The sequence below is a fragment of the Rhincodon typus genome, chromosome 21, assembly GCF_021869965.1.
Source record: "Rhincodon typus isolate 14 chromosome 21, sRhiTyp1.1, whole genome shotgun sequence".
In the NCBI taxonomy this organism is placed as follows: domain Eukaryota; kingdom Metazoa; phylum Chordata; class Chondrichthyes; order Orectolobiformes; family Rhincodontidae; genus Rhincodon; species Rhincodon typus.
In genome coordinates, this window is record NC_063352.1 from 18,881,279 (window position 1) to 18,898,511 (window position 17,233).

Genomic DNA, 17,233 nt, shown 5'->3' on the forward strand with positions numbered 1-17,233 from the left:
TCATCCAGCTCTACACCTCGTTATCGCAAGAATGGGTGAGATGTTTGTGAGAATGGACACTCCATATTCCAATGAATGCTAAATGACTATCTGATTGCGGAGTTTTTTTCTAATTTCATCAGGAATGTTGATTTTATATGTTAAAATAAACTTAATAGAAAAGCATGAATTAGTGGGTTATTATTGAACAAAGAGAGTTTAACATGGTATTATCAGTTGAACAAAGTGTCAGTCATAGGTATCAATCTGCTGAATCACATTCTTGATGGATGACTGGATAACATGGTAATCATCAATCTTCATGAGTAATTCAAACAGCCTAACACAGACAGCTAATTAAGCCATTGTTGTTCTATTCAATTGTAATTGGCTTAGGCGACTTAATTGGCAGAAGAACCAGATGCAAGACGAGAACTTTTTTTAACATTGCTTAACATTTTTTAATATTGTCATCTAGAATTCATAGACAGTAAGAGTGGAGGATGCAGACTCCGTAGTAACTTTCAAAGAGAATCAGAATATATAGTTTAAAAGAAAATAACAGTTGCAGAAAACCAGGAAAGAGACAGGGAATAGGATTAATTGGATAACTCTTGTAAGAAGTCAATGCAGGCACCATGGGCCTGCTTCTGTGTCAGGTTGTTCTATGATTCTGAAATGGGATCCTAGGATTGTTTTAGTTTTGCCTGGAACCAATTTCTGAAATTCCATTTTTTTTGTAACTTCTGTGACAATCACATCAGGGCATCATCTCCATCCTCCTATTGGCTCCCTGTCTGGCAGTGATGCCATCTTAAAATTCACATTCTTTTCAAATCGTCCCCCTCTCCAACCTCACCCCATCCACCCCCACCATTTCTCTTTCCCCTCCTGACCGTTTTAATCTCCTCCAATCACATAAACCTCTGACATCTCTGCATTCCTCTAATTCTGCTCTTTTGCAAACCTATGATTTCTACTGTTCCCCTGATTGGCGGCTGTGCCTTCAACTATCTGATCCTAAGCTCTAGAACATAGAACATAGAACATAGAACATAGAACAGTACAGCACAGTACAGGCCCTTCAGCCCACGATGTTGTGCCGAACTTTTACCCGAAACCTAAGGTCTATCTAACCTCCACGCCTACCTTATACTGTCATCCATACGCCTATCTAATAGCCGCTTAAATGCCCCTAATGAGGCCAACTCCACTACCCTCTCTGGCAATGCATTCCACGCCCCTACCACTCTCTGAGTAAAGAACTTACCTCTGACGTCTCCCCGATATCTACCTCCACTCACTTTAAAACTATGCCCCCTCATAATAGCTACCTCCACCCTAGGAAAAAGTCTCTGGCTGTCTACTCTATCTATACCTCTGATCATTTTGTACACCTCTATCAAGTCACCTCTCACCCTTTGACATTCTAAAGAGAAAAGCCCTAGCTCTCTCAACCTTTCCTTGTAAGACCTTCCCTCCATTCCAGGCCACATCCTGGTAAATCTCCTCTGCACCTTTTCCAATGCTTCCACATCTTTCCTGTAATGAGGTGACCAGAACTGGACACAATACTCCAGATGTGGCCGAACCAGGCTTTTGTATAGCTGGACCATAACTTCACGGCTCTTGAACTCAATCCCTCTATTCATGAAATCTAACACACCATACGCCTTCTTAACAACTCTATCCACCTGGGTGGCAGCTTTCAGAGAACTGTGAACATGAACCCCAAGATCCCTCTGCTCCTCCACACTGCCAAGAATCTTTCCGTTAACCCTGTATTCTGCTTTCAAGTTTCTCCTTCCAAAATGAATCACCTCACACTTTTCAGGGTTAAACTCCATCTGTCACTTCTCAGCCCAGCTCTGCATTCTATCAATGTCCCTTTGTAACCTAGAACAGCCCTCAGCACTACCCACAACTCGACCCACCTTCGTATCGTCTGCAATCTTGCTAATCTACCCTTCCACTCCTTCATCCAAATCATTTACAAAAATCATAAATAGAAGAGGACTCAGAACTGATCCTTGTGGTACACCACTCGTAACTGAGCACCGTGTTGAATATTTTCCGTCCAATACCACCCTTTGTCTTCTAAGGGTCAGCCAATTCTGAATCCAATCTGCCACATTTCCCCCTATCCCATGCCTCCTTACCTTCTGCATGAGCCTACCATGGGGAACCTTATCAAACACCTTACTTAAATCCATGTATACCACATCCACTGTTCCACCTTCATCCACGTGTTTGGTCACCTCTTCAAAGAATTCAATAAGGTTTGTGAGGCATGATCTACCCCTCACAAATCCATGCTGACTATCACGAATCAAACTGTGCCTTTCCAAGTGATCAGAAATCCTGTCTCTCAGAGCCCTTTCCAATAATTTGCCCACCACTGATGTAAAACTAACTGGTCTGTAATTTCTGGGATTATCCCTCTTCCCTTTTTTGAACAAGGGAATGACGTTTGCCACTTTCCAATCTTCCGGCACTATACCCGTGGACAGTGAGGACGAAAAGATCATCGCCAAAGGCCCTGCGATCTCGTCCCTCGCTTCCCATAGAATCCTTGAATAAATCCCATCAGGCCCGGGGGACTTATCTATCTTCAACTTCCTCAGAATTCCTAAATTCCCTCCTAAACCTCGCTACTTCTTTCTCCTCTAAATCAGTCCTTCTGATCTATCTGGTTGACCAAGTGTTTGGTCATCTGATGCATCTTGATGTGGTTGGCTGTTAAATTTTGTTAAATAATCATTCCTATGTAGAGACTTGGGAGATTTAACCACATTAAAGACCACCAAATAAATACAATGTCTTTTTTGTTGTGATTTGATCAGCCAGTTGTGTTTCTCTCCTTCAGGTTGTTTCTTCAGTATTTCTCCACTGATGCGAGACAACTGAGTGACAATGAGGCTCAATCCATGCTCTCTGCTGCAGACAGTGATGGTGATGGTAAAATCAGGTTTGAGGGTATGTTTAAACACTATTTAAAGAAAACACAGCCCAGACCAAATGACTTCAGCATCTGTTCACTTGGGGAATAGTGATACATGTGCAAATTTGCTTCTCAGCTGAGGGTCACTCTTACCTTGAGTCACTTCTGGAATTACTAATAATGAACATGTGAATTGTTGGACAGTTTACATTTATTTTGATTTTAACTTACAGTTTTTTAAAGAATTATTTTTGTTGATGTGTCATTTTTTGCTTTTATGATAGTTCAAACACCACATGACATAATCCAGACAGACACTACAGTGTGGTACTGAGGGACTGCTTCACTATTGGAGATGTCATCTTGGATGAAATGTCATCCTGATGCTCTATCTGCCCTTTCTAGAAGATGTGAATCATCATAGAATCCCTACAGTGTGAAAACAGGCCATTTGGCCCAACAAGTCCACACTGTCCCTCCAAACAGCATCCCACCCAGACCCATTCCCCTACCTTTCCCACCTAACCTAAACATCCCTTAGCACTACGGGCAATTTAGCATGGCCAATCCACCTACCCTGCACATCTTTGGACTGTGGGAGGAAACTGGAGCACCTAGGAGAAACCCACACAGACATGGGGAGAATGTGCAAACTCCACACAGAGAGTCGCCCAAGGGTGGAATTGAACCTGGGTCCCTGGCACTGTGAGGCAGCAGTGCTAACCACTGAGCCACCATGTATTTGAAAAATCCTATGCCACCATTTTGAAGAACAAAGGAGTTGTCCCTGGTGTCCTGAATAATTTTTATCCCTCAATCAACATTGCTAAAACAGACAATCTGTTACTATCATATTGTACTTTGTGGGAGCTTGCTGCACTGGTATGAGTTTCTATAACACTTTGGATAGCACTTTGGGACTCCTGATTTAGTGAAGTGGGTTATAAAATTGCAAATACTTTCTTTTAAAAATATAACTTTTTTCACACATTTTATATCATGCAGGTTGCATTTTCAAAGTTACTGACTCTGGTGTCTGTTTCTCTGATTTTGCCTTCTGTACCTCGTGCTTGAAATAAATAATCCATAACAACTATGCTAACATTTTTTGGTGCACCAAAAGATAAAGGAGATGCAATGCTTTGTCTTGTTCCTTCTCCATTCATTCTCCTTTCTTTTTCCGTGTTTGTTGTTTTCTCTCTTTGTTTGCACATTTTCTATTGGCGCAGCACTTTCATTTGTTTTTTTAAAGAATGATCATTGCAATCAATGAAATTACTTGTTTCTGTTCGTAACTATCTCTCCTCAAAATAATCACAGAACAAGTACTTGAAGGACAATATATTGCAGAGCAATTGATGGGGAGACAGATTTGTTTGATAATTCTTTCAAGGAGCGAGCACATGCTCAGTGGATGAATGATCGCTTTCTGTGCTGTGTCACTCTATGACACCTTGTACCTGAGGCTTGCATAACAGAGACATCCATCAGAGGTCAGCCTGATAAAGTGATTGCCACTCAAAAATTAATCTTGTCTCTCAGCTTCTTATTAGCATCTCCCAGTTTGATGCAATGTTACTGCATTCCTCAGGTGAGCTCAAATCCGCGTGAACCAAAATCCACCTTGCCCTCCTATTGATTTATTAATGTATGCATTATGATTCAGTCATTGACTCTTAGAGTGCAGAAAGACACTATTTAGCCTATTATATCTGTGCCATTCAGTTTAATCCCACTTTTCAGCTCTCAGTCCATGCCCTTCCAGGTAACAACATTTCATGTGCACATCCAAGAACTTTTTAAATGTTACAAGCTTTTCTGCTTCCACTTCCCTTTCAGGTATCCAGATTCCCACCACTGCCTGGGTGAAAAATTCTCCTCCAATTCCCTTTAAATCTGCTCTTACCCTAAATCCCTCTTGTTAGGACCCTTCAACTAAAACAACTAGGGCCTTCCTTCACACTCTCCATTTACACCTTTCATAATGCTGGGCACTTTAACTGGGTCTCCCCGCAACCTCCTCTGTTTCCTCCCCTGCCCAGTCTTGCTTAATTTTTAAAATGACAACATCTTCATTAGTCTGAGATAACAAGGTGTAGAGCTGGATGAACACAGCAGGCCAAGCAGCATCATAGGAGCAGGAAGGCTGACGTTTCAGGCCTAGACCCTTCATCAGAAATGGGGGAGGGGAAGGGGGTTCTGAAATAAATAGAGAGAGAGGGGGAGGCGGATAGAAGATGGATAGAGGAGAAGATAGGTGGAGAGGAAACAAACAGGTCAAAGAGGCGGGGATGGAGCCAGTAAAGGTGAGTATAGGGGGGGAGTTAGGGAGGAGATAGGTCAGTCCAGGGAGGACGGACAGGTCAAGGGGGCGGGATGAGGTTAGTAGGTAGGAAATGGAGGTGTGGCTTGAGGGGATAGGAGGAGGGGATAGGTGGGAGGAAGGACAGGTTAGGGAGGCGGGGACGAGCTGGGCTGGTTTTGGGATGCGGTAGGGGGAGGGGAGATTTTGAAGCTTGTGAAATCCACATTGATACCATTGGGCTGCAGGGTTCCCAAGCGGAATATGAGTTGCTGTTCCTGCAACCTTCGGGTGGCATCGTTGTGGCACTGCAGGAGGCCCAGGATGGACATGTCGTCTAAGGAATGGGAGGGGGAGTTGAAATGGTTCGTGACTGGGAGGCGACTGGAAAGTCAGCCTTCCTGCTCCTATGATGCTGCTTGGCCTGCTGTGTTCATCCAGCTCTACACCTTGTTATCTCAGATTCTCCAGCATCTGCAGTTCCTACTATCTTCATTAATCTGCTGTGTACCCTTTCAAGTGCAATCACATCTTTACCTAATGTTCTTGTTGCAGAATTCCGGCAACTTGTTCAATCTTAAAGAAGACTAGAGACGGGAATAAGGAACTAATCAATGAAGCCTGTGTCCTGATGCATACAGATACAATCTCTGAGATATCTGTACAATGTGTTTGTACAATCAAGTAACATGAATGAAGTGTACGCTCCACAAATGCATTGTATAGATGTGATTGATTTGTTTGCTTTTTAAAGGTCTCTCAAGACTAAATAAAATACTTATTGAGACCAAGTTTATGATGGGATTTAACTAAACTCTTTTGAAAAGTGCTAATATATGATGCATTGATTGGACTTTATACAGTACAGATCGCATGAGAAGAGACTACACTATCTGTTACTTTTGTTCAGATGAGATTTTAAACCAGGGCTTTGGCTGCTCTCTCAGATATACATAAAAGACCAGGTGCTATTCAAAGGAGTAAAGAGGAGCTCTCCCTGGCATCCTAACAGACATTTAATCCTCAACCAACATCTCCAAAAAAAATTAGCATCAGGAGCTTGCTGAGCTCAAATTTCCTGCTGCATTTCTTATGTTTCAACAGTGACTGAACTTCTCAAGTATTTTCTTGCTATGAAACACAAAGGACAAATGCAAGTTATTTCTCTATCTGCTCGTTGGCTAAAGGTCTGCTCCAGTAAATGGTGCCTGGTTGGGCATTGTGGTTTGGTTGCTAGATTAGTCGTCAACTACCAAATCAGTTAATCAAGTAATCAATTTCTTTTTACTTTACTAGTCATCAGTGGAGTTCAGACCATCACCAGAGCCTCCATGATCATGTTGATTGGAAGAGCCAGCTTGAAGGATGAAATGGTCTACCCTGATCCTAAACTCAGTGTTCCTAAGTTTCGATTGACAATCCAGGGGCATGAGTTCAAATCCTGATAAATAGCTGTTGGAGAAATGACGTTCAGTTGATTAAATAAAAACATGAAATATAAAGTTAGTATCAATAATAGTGACCAGATGATCATGAAAAATAATATAATTAATACCTTTTAGGGAATGACTCTGCCATGATTATCTGATCTGGCCTACATATGTCTCTAGACCCACAGTGACAGGATTGACTCTGAAATATCCAGCAAGCCATTCAGCTCCATTCAAGAAAGTGGCTCACCATACTACCTTTTTCTCAAGGACAACTATGGGTGGGACCTTGGCATTGATGTCACGTCTTGTGAATTAATTTTTGTTTGTAAAATCTTTGGGCATTTGCCTTATTGTTGCTGAGGTTTGAGGGCAAATGTGAAATGACAAACTGCCTCAATCCCCAACATTCACTTGCTGCACTAATAGCTCAAGTTGGTGTAAATTTTAGATTCAGAGGTTTCTGATCCCCACTCCAGCTGAATTCCGGGTAATGAATAATAATGAAAGATGTGAAAGTGATCGTATTGGGGGAGACTGGAAGAGATTTTTCAAAGAGATGGACAATTGAGCAGTCACTTTCAGGAGGCATGTCCAATTTAGAATGTTGGGTTGGCTCTGTAGCAAGGAGGGTCAATGTGAGTGCAGCAGACTCAAAGGAAGAGACAGGTGCAGTAGAACTGTGAAGACACCTTAAGGTGGAGGCACACTCTGAAGATTCATAAATACTGTGGCTATAGCTGCCAGACTATCACAGTCTTCTCTTGGATGGCCTGCAACCCCAATTGTGATCCTTGCAATCATTCCATCACCCTGCCAGGACTGTACTCCCCCAAACATAGCTGGAAGCAGGAACAAGACCAGCAGGCTGGCCAGTGGGTAAAACACCCACTTTCCAAACCTTCCTCTGCCTCGGGAGCAACTAATCTCCTCAATGTTTATTATATGCCAGACATTGCTCAATACCCTTGTCACAATTTCCTATTAAAGAAAACAAATGGGATCTTGTGGAGCAGTGCTAATGAACCAAAAGACCTGGGTTCAAGTCCCACATGCTCCAGAGGTGTGTAGTGAATTCTCTGAACATGTTGATTATTAAAATACATATTAAGGAAAACAATCAGAGCTCACAAATAAGAAATCAGAGCTAGGTTTCTCTCCTGATCCCAACATTGAGACCAGGTTTGGGGAAGGTCCTGAAACCACATTCAGTGGCAGCAAGACCAGCTCCACATTCTTAATCAGAGGCAGTGTTTTTAAAGCAGCTTCTAGGTTCCTCATTCAATTAAGGGATGTAGATGGCGCTAGCACAATAAGAATGGGTGCTGCTGAGAAATCCTGGGCTGCTTAATATGGAGGCACCCCAGAGGTAAGTTTATCTGCATCCATTCTTGTTTCCAAGGATTGGGCTATCGACATCCATTGGATTGGCCGAAACTTAAGGGCAAAATACTGCAGTGGCTTGCCATTGCCTTCTCCAGGATGGCTGACCAGGAAACTCTCCCACTCTTTACGATCTGCCATTGGGTGTACCAGAAGGATTTTCAAGCTGTTTCACCATATTACTAATATACCTTCCACAGGCAACAAGTCTTGTGCATTGTGCTATACAGTCCTCAATGGAGAGGTAAGTAAAGCAATTAAAAATCAAAGGGAAATGCTGGCAAATGGGACTAGATTAATTTAAAATATCTGGTTGGCATGGATGAGTTGGACAAAAGAGCCTGTTTCCGTGCTGTACACCTCTTTGACTCTATGACTGCAGACAGGGCTGGTGGTAGGGAGGCTAGGGTGTAGTGGTGGGGGATGGAAGAGTTAGATAGTGATGGCAGGAGTTGGGCTTCCTCACCCTCCCCTCTCCATTGGCCTTCTTTGGGGAATGAAGCCTCCAGCTCAAATGATTCATGGAAGACCATAGGGAAACTAATTAGATTCCCATCTTCCGGTCGTTTGTTTTACCATGGGCAAAATGTTGGCAGGCCAGGAAAATCACCTCTAGAAGTGCTCTTATTTATAAAATTGACTGCCTACCTCAACTTGGTGTGTAGGACAAGCACTTCCTAGATGATGATAACTCACTGAGTAAAAAACAATCCTCATATTGCTGGGATTTTTGCCAGTTATGTTAAACCTGTGACCTAAGGTTACTGACCCTCCAGTCATTGGAAGTAGTTTCTTCTGATCAACTCCTTGAAATACTTCATCATTTTGAAAATTAATTTGCTCCCTTTAATTTTCATTGCTGTAAGGAAAACAATCTCATTGTCTCAAAGTAATGGGAAGCATCACAAAGCTGTTAGTAAGTATTTATGGGCATGAGACAGTAGGAACTGCAGATGCTGGAGAATCTGAGATAACAAGGTATAGAGCTGGATGAACACAGCAGGCCAAGCAGCATCAGAGGAGCAGGAAAGCTGACATTTCGGGCCTAGACCTTTCTTCAGAAATGGAGGAGGGGAAGGGGATTCTGAAATAAATAGGGAGAGAGGGGGAAGCGGATAGAAGATGGATAAAGGAGAAGATAGGTGGAGAGGAGACAGACAGGTCAAAGAGGCACAGGTGGAGCCAGTAAAGGTGAGTGTAGGTGGGGAGTTAGGGAGGGGATATGTCAGTCCAGGGAGGACGGACAGGTCAAGGGGGTGGGATGAGGCTAGTAGGTAGGAGATGGGGGTGGGGCTTGAGGTGGGAGGAGGGGATAGGTGGGAGGAAGGACAGGTTAGGGAGGTGGGGACGAACTGGGCTGGTTTTGGGATGTGGTTGGGGGAGGGGAGAGGAAAGATTTTGAAGCTTATGGGCATTTCCTGTTTGGTAAAATTGTTGGTCTCTGCATTATCATCACCTGCCTCATTTGTCCACTAAAGTACGCATCCCTGAACTGAATTCACACACTCAGTACTATTTCTACAGATTAGGTTGGCTGTTTAGATACCTTGCAAGTGTTCACACAAAGTGTGTCCTTTTCAAAACACCCAAACACTCAGAAAGCCCTCAGATATAAAATGAATCCAATCTTATGACTCCCTGTGCATTGAGTGAGTCAACCTCCCTTAGTACAACTGCTCATCTACAGGGACAAACGGTTGTCTATTCAAGGCCCATTTCTTCTCCTAACAGCTGCACCCCGAGGCTTCCAGATCATGAAAAGTAACAACTTAGGTTCTTAAGGCCACGAAAAGAAGAGCAAGCTGAGCACTGCAGTTAAATTTCCGGAGGAGTGGATGGAATTGACAAGCAGAGGGTTTCTGCTAAACTGACGCTTCGGGTCGGGACCCTTCTTCAGAAGAAAGGTCCCAACCCGAAACATCAGCTTTCCTGCCCCTCTGATGCTGCATAGCCTGCTGTGTTCCTCCAACTCCACACTGTGTTAAGAGACAACAAGGTGCAGGGCTGGATGAACACAGCAGGCCAAGCAGCATCATAGGAGCAGAGAGGCTGATGTTTCAGGCCTTGACCCTTCATCAGAAAAGGGGGAGGGGAAGGGGGCTCTGAAATAAATAGGGAGAGAGTGGGAGGCGGATAGAAGATGGATAGAGGAGAGGATAGGTGGAGAGGAAACAAACAGGTCGAAGAGGCGGGGATGGAGCCAGTAAAGGTGAGTGTAGGTAGGGAGTTAGGGAGGGGATAGGTCAGTCCAGGGAGGACGGACAGGTCAAGGGGGCGGGATGAGGTTAGTCGGTAGGAGATGGAGGTGCGGCTTGAGGTGGGAGGAGGGCATAGGTGGGAGGAAGAACAGGTTAGGGAGGCAGGGATGAGCTGGACTGGTTTTGGGATGTGGTAGGGGGAGGGGAGATTTTGAAACTTGTGAAATCCACATTGATACCATTGGGCTGCAGGGTTCCCAAGCGGAATATGAGTTGCTGTTCCTGCAACCTTCGGGTGGCATCGTTGTGGCACTGCAGGAGGCCCAGGATGGACATGTCGTCTGAGGAATGGGAGGGGGAGTTGAAATGGTTCTCAACTGGGAGGTGCAGTTGTTTATTGCGAACCGAGCGTAGGTGTTCTGCAAAGCGGTCCCCGAGCCTCCGCTTGGTTTCCCCGATGTAGAGGAGGCCACACCAGGTACAGCGGATGCAGTATACCACATTGTTCTTCCTCCCACCTATCCCCTCCTCCCACCTCAAGCCGCACCTCCATCTCCTACCGACTAACCTCATCCTGCCCCCTTGACCTGTCCGTCCTCCCTGGACTGACCTATCCCCTCCCTAACTCCCCAAATACACTCACCTTTACTGGCCCCATCCCCGCCTCTTCGACCTGTTTGTTTCCTCTCCACCTATCCTCTCCTCTATCCATCTTCTATCCGCCTCCCACTCTCTCCCTATTTATTTCAGAGCCCCCTTCCCCTCCCCCTTTTCTGATGAAGGGTCAAGGCCTGAAACGTCAGCCTCTCTGCTCCTATGATGCTGCTTGGCCTGCTGTGTTCATCCAGCCCTGCACCTTGTTGTCTCGGATTCACCAGCATCTGCAGTTCCTACTATCTCCACACTGTGTTATCTCTGACTCCAGCATCAGCAGTTCTTACTATCCCTGAGGTTCTGTGAAACTTGTGTTTGAATCTTTGTTAGATCATAAACGGAATACCATTGACAGTTCTTGTCTCCAAAATGTTCCAAATCTTCCTTCAAAAGTCCCGATACTTGGACCCACATGTGAACTACCTAGGAAGTTTAAACTTGCAATAGGAAATTCCTCAGCCACTCGGGATTCTGTACAAATGTTTCCTAATCTGAGCTGGAGCCAAAGACTTGGAACAGATCCGTGCAATTTACCTGAATAGTTACCCAGCAAAGTTTAGTCAGTTTAAAACCTCGCGTAACACCTGGGTAACTCCATAACTGGCCCACCACACCTAATCCCCCAACATCCCCACTTGTACCCAATATCCCAACTATTCCAAATCACCTGACTGTACCCCAACCACCTGACTACACACCATTGCCTGACTAACCCCAATCTAAGTATTCCCATGGCCACATGATAACTCCACCCCTCCAACGTGACTACCCCTTCGCCCAACCACTCTCCTGATGGCCCTCTGACCTGACTATCACACCCGACAACACCGACTTGACCCAATCACACTTGACCATTCAGCATTCATCCACTCACCCATTGACTAACCCACACTTAAAAAGACTGCTGCCCATAGCTAATCCTGTCATGTGTTCTGTGGTCTGGGTCTTCCAGATTTGTCTCTCTTGCCCCATCCTCACACATCCATGGGAGCTCGTGCAACTGTGCTTTACCACCCACCATCCAACTCTGCCTAAACCATGGCCCGCTATCTACTGCCCTATCCCCCTCCTTCCTGACTCTTCTCTGCTCAGGTGAAGGTCCCCAGCAGATGCTGTGCATTTCTTTAATAGTCCTGAAAATCTCAGAAGGAGTGAATAGCAGTAGCAATGCGCAGCCTCTGCTGTGAAGATTTGCCCATATTATGGAATGGATATGAAAGTACAAAACAAGATTTATAAGCATGACAGTAGAAGGGGGAGGTAGTGATATATACACCTATCAGTAAAGATTGTATAATTATGGCTTTTCTAGAAATGAGAAGGCAAAGGGAGTGACATTTTAAAGGCCTTTAGGATTATGATGTATTTAATAGAGTGGAAATGGAGCAGGTGTTTCTATTTATGAGAGAGACTAGAAGTTGGGGCTATGAAAATAAATTAGTCACTAATAAATCCAGTTGGGAATTCAGAAGAAACTTCCACTACTCAGAAAATAGTGAGAATTCAGAACTTGCTACTGCAGGGAGTATTGTAGCCAATAGCCTTAAGAGGAAGTCAGATAAACAGACAAGAGTGAAATAAATAAAGGGGCCTGCTGATCAGGTGAGATGAAGAAGAATGAGACAATATAAAATGAACCATAAATGTCAACATGGACCAGTTGGTCCAAATGGTCTGTTTCTGTGCCATACATTCAATATAATTCTATGAAATTCTGATAAACACAAACATTCATGGTTCACAATTAACCCTTTTCATGTAAATATTTAGAGAGTGCGGATTCTTCCCGCCTGCTTTGTGAAGATTTAAGTTTCTAAGAGTTGTGAGCCAGTATCTGATCATGGTACATTCAGCCACAAGGACTTGCTCTGAAACAGGACAGTTAATTGTCTAGTGGGAGCTGGGTGGAGCAGTGACCTGGAACCTGATCAAGTGTTGTCATTCTCAAATCTTTAAACAATAGACACCCAAGATTCACCTAAGGACAAGCAGGATGACAACAATATTAAACAGATTGTTCTGTTGATTAGGTTTATGATTTGTTTCATTCATTGAGCTCAAAGAATAGTCAATTCTCTTCACCTCTCTAATTCTGACATAAAGCTTACCTCCCACACTCAAACATCACTCGGTTACAAAATTGAATCTTAAGTATAAAATACCACTGGAGAAATTGGGAATTTGAATGAATTGAACTTGACTGAATTGGAACTTCAATGGTATCTTTTACACAACCAGGTTGTCCCAAAGTGCTTCACATCCAATTAAATATCTTAAAGTGTAGTCACTAACTGTTGTATCAAATGCAGCAGTCTATTTGCACACAGCCAGCTCCCACAAACGGCAATGGACTAATGACCGAAGAATTTGTTTCCTGCAATGTTTGAGACATTTATAGTGACCTGAATACCAGGGAGAACTCCCTTATGCTTCACTTGAGATGTCAGAGTTGCTTTTATGGGTAAAGGCTTGTTAAGAAATTGGAGGTCTCATCAACTGGCTGGTTTGAGACCTGCGTTGTTTCTTCCTGGGATGGTCTGCTGAATCTAATGTCAATCAGACAAGGGTGACACCTTCTTTGCCTGGAATGAAGGCTCCAGTGTTGAAATCCTACCCGTGACAGCTCCCACCTAATTCAAGATTGGCATCTCAGCAGGTGCCATACAGGAGAGTCTGGCTTCTGGAACAGCACACTCTGGAGTCCCAGGAACACGGACAATTTTTAAAAAAAATCTTAATCTTTTCTCTTTGAAATTTAATGCATGTACCCACTCGTTGGATGGTGGAAATATCTTACATTATCAAATGTTTCTCAAAAGACAGCCATCCCGAATGGTAAAAAGGGTTAAATTGTAAGAACCGTTTGCATCGGTTAAGTTTATATTCCTATATGGTCAGAAGATTAAGGGATGATTTAATTGAGGTGATTAAGATGATGAAGGATTTGGTAGGATAGAGAGTAGGAAATTGTTTCCTTTAGTGAGGAAAAACAAAACAAGTGGCACAAACATTCGAATTAGAACTAAGTCACTCAGAGGAATTGTCAGGTTTTCTTCACACAGAGAGTAATGAAAAATTGGAACTCTGTACCAGAAAAGCTGTTAAGGTTTCAGCTCAACTGAAAATGCCAAAAACTGAGACTGATAGAGCTTCATTAGGCAAAGGGTTTGAAGGGTTATGTGACCAGAGTGGATATGTAGTTTCCATACATTTCAGCCATGATCCCACTGAGAAACTTAATAGGCTGGGGCTATTTTCCCTGGAGCATCAGAGGCTGAGGGCTGATCTGATAGTGGCTTATAAAATCACGAGGGGCATGGATAGGGTAAATAGCCAAAGTCTTTCTCCAGGATGGGGGAGTCCAAAACTTAGAGGGCAGAGGTTTAAGGTGAGAGGGGAAAGATTTAAAAGAGACCTAAGGGGTAACATTTCACACATAGGGTGGTGCGTGTGTGGAATGAACTGCCAGAGGCAATGGTGGAGGCTGGTACAATTACAACATTTAAAAGGCATCTGGATGGGTATATAAATAGGAAGGGATTATGGGCCAAATGCTGGCAAATGAGACTAGATTCATTTAGGGGATCTAGTCAGCATGGGCAAATTGGAACAAATGGTCTATTTCCATGCTGTACAGCTCTATGACTCTATGAATGGTGGAACAGGGGTCATGGAGCTGAATGGCCTCCTGATCTTCCCCTATTCCTATTAGCATTTAAACCTATTGAATATTGCATATTGAATGAGTCCAAAACGATTGTTGGCAATCTCTGTGAAGTGACAGTGTTCAAACACTTCACAGAAATAATGGTTGTTAGAATGAGTGTTGCTACCATTTGGACTAGTTATATCAAACTCTTCTATTTCTGAACTAAAGTCCCGTAAAGCATTGCTGCATATACATTGTCCTTTGCACATCAGTCTTCTCAACTGATTATGCATCATGTGCAAATTCATTATACGGAGAGCTCCATTCGAAGATACATTACTTTCCAGGCAATGAATAATTGATGATAGAAATAGGAGACTTAAATTTCACTTTGGAACTCAAGCTTCAGAAAATGAACTCTGGGTAGTTGTTACATGTGAAATAACTGGGAGCATTTACTAAGTAATGAAGTTAGTAATAAAATAGGGTGCACGACCAAAATGGACTCAGTCACAATCCTTGGCAAATGGTCTTAAGTGGGAATAAAATTGTATCTAAATCCAGAAATCAACAATAATGTCCAAGGATTTCTATTGTGTGTGCTCACTGAATGGACCCAATGATGACTCAATCGGAGATGATTAAAGTTTCACATCAAAATATTGGATTTCATGACAGCCGGAAGCTCCAGACATCATTAAGATCAAATCTCTTGAACTGTAGAATGTTCTGAGAGTCCACAGCCAGCCAACTCCACTTCCTGCATCCAACCCATCTCCGGCAACCCACTCAACACCTCCAATAAGAGGCAAAAGTGAGGTTTGGGGTGTCAACCCTTAGTAGAAGTTAAAGGATAGGGGATCATCTTGTCTCACAAACAGGATATTTCATTTTATGAATGATTTTTTAAAAAATCTCCACTTGCTTGAACAAGTGCAGCTCCAAAAGAACTCAAGAAGCTCAACATCATACAGGAAGCTGTCTGCTTCATCAGCACTCCATTCACCATGTTCAACATCCATTCCGTCCACCACTGATGCACAATGACAGAAGTGCATACCATCAACAAGATGTGCTGCAGCAAGTTGTCAAGCTTACTATGACAACATCCCCTAAACCTGTGACCTCTACCACCTAGAAGAGCAAGTGTATATGCAAATAGGAAATTCCTCTTCTAGTCATATCCTGACTTGGAACAATATTACCTTTTCCTTAATTGTCATGGCACCAACATCCTGAAATTTCCTCCCTCACAGTACTATAGGTGTATCTACACCACACGGACTGCATTAGTTCAAGAAGACAGATCATCACCACCTTCTCAAGCACGTTAAGTGATGGGCATTAAATGCCAGAAGCATTCATATCCCATGAAATAAATTTTTAAAAAGTCAGCAGTTCAGATGCAGCCTTCAGTTCTTTATTTGATAGCAGATGTTTGGAACTCTCTTCCACAAAAGATAACTGATGCTTGTTAATTGATAATGCCTTTCTTATAAAAATCTATTAAGGAAATTGTACCAAAAATGGGTATATGAAGTTAAGTAATAGAGCGACTATCTGAATCAAAGCAGCCCTCATGACCAATAAAATGAGAAGTGAGGTTCTAATTTGGGGGCAAAAAGCTTCATCAAAAAAAGTTGATTATTAAATTCATTCCACTAACACAAGACAGTTCACAATTCTAGAAAAAAATCCCAACAGATCTTTCTGGTCACAGTTATTTCTTCCCGGTAGCAAAGTATTGCTATTTGCCCCAGTTTTTAAAAGTTTTGAATTATTAACTTAAAATGTATTAACTTGACTTAAACTCTGATAGAGAGTGGCTCTTGTATTTTAGTCTATTTTGTTACAAAATAATATGATCAAAATGACGAAAGGGATTATTAAAAATAAACATTCCCTGAATGAGTATTGCATTCCAGCATTGATAGACCAAGTACTGTCTCTCTCTCTCTCTTTGTGTTTCCTATTCCTAGGAAAGGGAAACAAATCATGTTGATAGAGCAGTACCCCTTCAGCTTAGTGGGGGAATCTAGTACTGGGGCGCGTAATGTAAAAACCAGAGTCATGCCTGCCAAGAGTAATTAACAAACATGTTTATGCATGAAGGCTGGCAGATGTTTGGACCTCACTTCCACAAAAGACAATTGATGCTAGTTAATTGATAATACCTTTGTTATAAAAAGGTTTTAAGGAAATTGGAGCAAATATGGGTATATGATGTTAGGTGATAGATCAACTGTGAACTAATTGCATGGTGAAATAGTCTTAAGGGGCTAAATGGCCTCCTCCTTTTCTCATTTTCCAGATTGTTTCACACCACTCTTTCCGTTGCCCACTAACCAGCTTCCCTTATATTTCCCTCTACACCTGCATTCCCCATGCAGATGGCCTTAAGGCCCTCCGCTTCTTCCTGTCCCGCAGGCCCGACCAGTCCCCCTCCACTGATACCCTCATCCGCTTAGCCGAACTCGTCCTCACACTCAACAACTTCTCTTTCAATTCCTCCCACTTCCTACAGACAAAGGGGTTAGCCATGGGTACCCGCATGGGCCCAAGCTACGCCTGCCTCTTTGTAGGTTACGTGGAACAATCCCTCTTCCGTACCTACACCGGCCCTAAACCCCACCTCTTCCTCCGTTACATTGATGACTGTATCGGCGCCGCCTCGTGCTCCCACGAGGAGCTCGAACA

The 17,233-nt window shown here is 43.2% G+C and overlaps 1 long non-coding RNA gene and 1 pseudogene across 1 annotated transcript in view; one reads left to right on the plus strand and one right to left on the minus strand.

Moving 5' to 3' along the window:
- The window catches only part of LOC109919015, a 13,148-nt pseudogene extending 7,345 nt beyond the window's left edge, over positions 1 to 5,803 (plus strand).
- Positions 1 to 17,233, minus strand: part of LOC125485694 — a 31,776-nt gene that overhangs the window by 5,816 nt on the left and 8,727 nt on the right. The window lies entirely within an intron of this gene.